Source organism: Pristiophorus japonicus, unplaced genomic scaffold (genome assembly GCF_044704955.1).
Source record: "Pristiophorus japonicus isolate sPriJap1 unplaced genomic scaffold, sPriJap1.hap1 HAP1_SCAFFOLD_89, whole genome shotgun sequence".
Taxonomy (NCBI): Eukaryota; Metazoa; Chordata; class Chondrichthyes; family Pristiophoridae; genus Pristiophorus; species Pristiophorus japonicus.
In genome coordinates this window covers 1,928,771-1,932,973 of record NW_027254813.1, presented here as the reverse complement: position 1 = coordinate 1,932,973, position 4,203 = coordinate 1,928,771, and the positions used below count along the sequence as shown (strand labels likewise).

General features: G+C 44.7%; 1 non-coding gene across 1 annotated transcript; it reads left to right on the top strand.

Annotated features, from left to right (window-relative positions):
* The first annotated feature begins 706 nt into the window (after positions 1-706).
* trnan-guu (transfer RNA asparagine (anticodon GUU)) lies at positions 707-780 on the top strand. The gene has a single exon. It is a non-coding gene; the product is annotated as a tRNA-Asn (tRNA).
* The last annotated feature ends 3,423 nt before the right edge of the window (positions 781-4,203 follow it).

Sequence of the window (4,203 nt, the reverse complement as noted above, 5' to 3'; positions counted from 1 at the left end):
TTTGAAATTGCATCGAACTTTTGCAAAGAAGGACTTCCATTTCTGCAGTGCCTTTCAGGAACTCATGTCACCCCAAAGCGCTTTAAGGCCGTTGAGTTATGTTTGAAGTGTTGTAGTTTGGCAAAAGATGTACCCAGATCACCAAACATGAACCTCAAATCTTTGCAAAGGAGTTTGGTGCAAATAATCAGGCGTCTCAGGGACTTGGACTTTCTTTGAATAAGTTCTGCTTGTTCCCGCATTCAAGCTTGAAACAGCAACTGGGCTTCCATCTCACGGGAGGTTTGGGGTTGATGTGTGTCGCTTTCAATCTTTGAAATTTCACCAAGCAAAGAAACGGTGAATCCAACTGTCCCTGTTAGCATTTAGTTCCTGTTTAATCACAGGAATATCCACAGTCAGGAGCTGAAAAGGAATTCAAACCTAACACCGGCTTCCAGACAATCAGAATACTTTGTCACAGACAAGGCACCGGAAGGCTGGAAGGTAGATCACACCGGTTGCGGGAGAGCTGGTTGGCGGTGCATTGGAAGTGTCTGCAGTGTGCGGGACCAGACTGTTTCCACGCATCCACAATGAATGTCCCTCCATTTATTTGTGAAACGTACCACTGAGAGTGGACAAGTTCCATCCCGGTCAGAGCAATCTGAAGCTTTAACTGTCTGACACACTGGTTTGGGATGCCTTGAACCTTATACTTCCATCAGTCTCTGTGGCGCAATGGGTTAGCGCGTTCGGATGTTAACCGAAAGGTTAGTGGTTCGAGCCCACCCAGGGACGAAGTGTTTAACTGTTTTTCCCCGAGTATTCGGTGCCGCACAGTCCCAGGTTGTCATTGTGCGTTTTGGCTGCACGAATCTGTTCCGCAAATGTTGCCAGCTGTGCTATTATCCAATTAGTTCCCACTCCAATATTTTATGAGCATTCAGTTCAAGTAAAACGATAACAATTTTTTACATGGATCATGTTCCTCCATCCAGCCCACTCGAAATAAATTATGTTATTGGGTTTAAAGAAACTGGCGGAAATTGATTCTATTGATACATAGAAAGAACTGGAACTACGGTCTCAAGTGCTCCTCCTATCAAGAATCGGCACACACACAATCAATGGTTTTACAACTGAGTCATAAACACTTACAATTTTAAACCATTCTCATACAGCGTGTAAATGAGATAGGGATAAAACTTCATCACATGTAAAGAGAAAATGAATGATTGAAGATAACACTGTTCCTCAGTAATTATATTATTATTTATTTCATTCTGAAGAAGGTTATCGGCTAATTAACGGTGATTAAAAGAATTCTTACTTTTGCACGTTGGCTGCATGTCGTCAATTTTATTAGGTTTTGAATTTAAAAATGGTGTTATAAAATTTATCGCCGAGACCTGGAATCAAAGCTGTTTTTCGGTGGCATAAGAAGTGGTTTTACCCAATCATTTAAAGATGATTTCAAAGAATCACGTGGCGTTAAATTCACATCATTGTTACGATTTGTTTCGGTGTGAAACAAGTGGATTAAAAAGGACAATAATGTTAAATACAGAGTAAAGCTACCACTACACAGTCACATCAAAGCCTCCCAGGGCAGGTACAGTACGCGTTAGACACAGAGTAAAGCTTCCTCTACATTGTCCCATCAATCTCTCCCAGGACAGATCCAGCACGGGGTTAGATGCAGCGTAAAGCTCCCTCTACACTGTCCCATCAATCTCTCCCAGGGCAGGTACAGCACGGGGTTAGATACAGAGTAAAGCTCCCTCTACACTTTCCCATCAATCTCTCCCAGGGCTGGTACAGCACGGGTTATGTTAGCACAAATCTTTTTCTGGAAGAATCACTCGACATTCGGGGTCGGTTCCAATCCCAAAATGGCCTTTATTACACAGGCGGGGAGAGAGCCTCTGGTCCAACTCCAGGCATTCCACTCCACCGAACAAAGAAATTCATCGATATTTATATGTTTTACAACAGTTCATTACAATTACTTAGCCCATGTCAGCTGGACACAATCCAATCATAAGGACTATAAATTACAAATCGATTCCACTGGGACAATGGAATTGGCCCCCAAGCACCAGGGGACTGTGTGATCATCTCATGTTTTAGCTGGGGCTTATTCATGGCCTCGTGAGATTCTCCAGATCCCCTTATCTCTACTGTCCTTGGGTTCTGTCTGCACCAAACCACCTTATCCTTACACAGTCACAGGAATTTCTTTGTTCAGTATTCTGCTGGGACATCTTGTCTGTGGTTTGTTGATTAAGGACGTTCTGCTGAGCTCGCTCTTTCCAGTGTTCCTGTACACGGAACTGCAGTGTCATCAGCTACCCAAAAATGTAGTCAAGCTAACTGTTTGCTGAATTCCCCAAGTGCTTTGCAGAATCCCTGGCAGCCATTTTGTATCTGGTTACAATTTTACACATACATATATGCAGACATATATTCAGCAGGTGCCTTTGCCTTTGCCCTACAACAATCCCCCCTTTCGGTAATGGACTAATCCTAGTCTCCTTTAACCGACAACATAATTTGTTGCTCGACTTATATTTTTATGTACCACCCGGTACTTCCTTTCACAACGTGCTGACCAGTCACGTGGTGTCAGAAGTCCCAGTTGCTTTGATCAAATTGATATAGTTCAGATTCCCCTGTCCCTCTGCTGGACAAGTCACTTTATTTACTTGAGCCCTTGTTCTGATACTCCTTTGTCGTGCATAATACCTGCAGGATCGACAGGCCATGACTCTCCATGTTAGTGCAAAGACCAGCTGTATCCCTACCAGTATGTGTGATATTATTCCAATCCAGGGGTGGATGTTTACGTTCATGCCCCAGTCCCAGACCCTCCTCCACCAACTCTGGTTTTGTAACTCTTGGTCAGTATCCTTCTCCAGTATTTCAATCTTTGTCTGTAGTTGGTGGTAGAGTCTGACACACTGGCCTACTCTGAGTCTTAGTCCCCTTAATACTGCAACTAAATGTGGGATAGGGGCCTGCTCTGGCTCGTCATAATCCTGCAGGTGATCGTGGAGCTGATCGATGCCGTTAATGATTTTGGGCCTCGGTGTCGAACCTGGATAATGCGGGCTTGTCCTATTGTGAGGTCGTAGGGCTGTGAAGCAAAAGTTTGGTTGCGAGATCTGGCATTGTAAGCCATTGTACCGATATGAATGTGCCGTGGTAGAGACATAGTATTTCCCTTTGCCCCCATAACCTGTTCTGGCAAAATGTGTGGGGGCAGGTACTATTTCCAATACACATCCATCGGTTGGATTAAATCCACATTCGACTAGTTCTCCCTGTCCCACCGGGTGAGGGCACACCGTAATGTCACCCGTCTGCTTGCATCCCGTCAGGGAGATCCCATAGAGTGTGTTGTCTCTGCGGACAGCAGGGGCTGCGGTCAGATAGTAATGGAGGGAGGTGTTTTCCCGTATGATCCCGATATTCTACAGTTGATAAAGGGGAAACGGTCCTGAATCTTGTGTGACTATCGGTATCATCAGGCTATTCCCACTCCGGCTTCTTTGCTCAATCGGCAGTTTGGGATCACTGGGCATACTCTGGTTAGTCCTTTCAGAGTGCAATTATCCAGTGTCCCCTTCAGTTTGGCCAACTGAGCCAGATGTGGGCTGTCTATCCAGTCTGGATATGATCGTGGTTGTGCCGTATCTGTCCCACCATCCATAGGCCATAAGCGTGACAGAGTTGTCCCTGTCTCAGTTTTGCGGTATCTTCTCTCTCTCTGTCGAAAAGGTGATTGATTTTTTTTTGCCTGAGCTTCCAGGACGGAGAAGCCATCCAATTGGATTTCGGCACCCTCTCTTCCAAATTCGGATTGACCTTCCTGAGTCCGCTCTGCCCGTTCTAATAATCCCTTCATCACCCCTTTAAGCTTCTCCACACTTTCATTTAGCCTTTGTATGTCCAGTGAGTTTACTATGGAGGTTCCGGCATTAAAACCGGTCGCAACATCATTAACTATTTCCCTCTTAGTCCTATGAACTGGCTCCTGTCCTCGGAATCTACTGGCACCCATGGTATTGGCAGCCTGCTGCATTACAACTTTAATTTATACATTATACATATTTCTTGCCTGTTCTGTACAATATTCCAGCATCTGTATACCTGAGATATTGATCAGGACAGGCACAATTTCATGCTTAACATTATCAGACAATAGTTCACCCTCGTTGG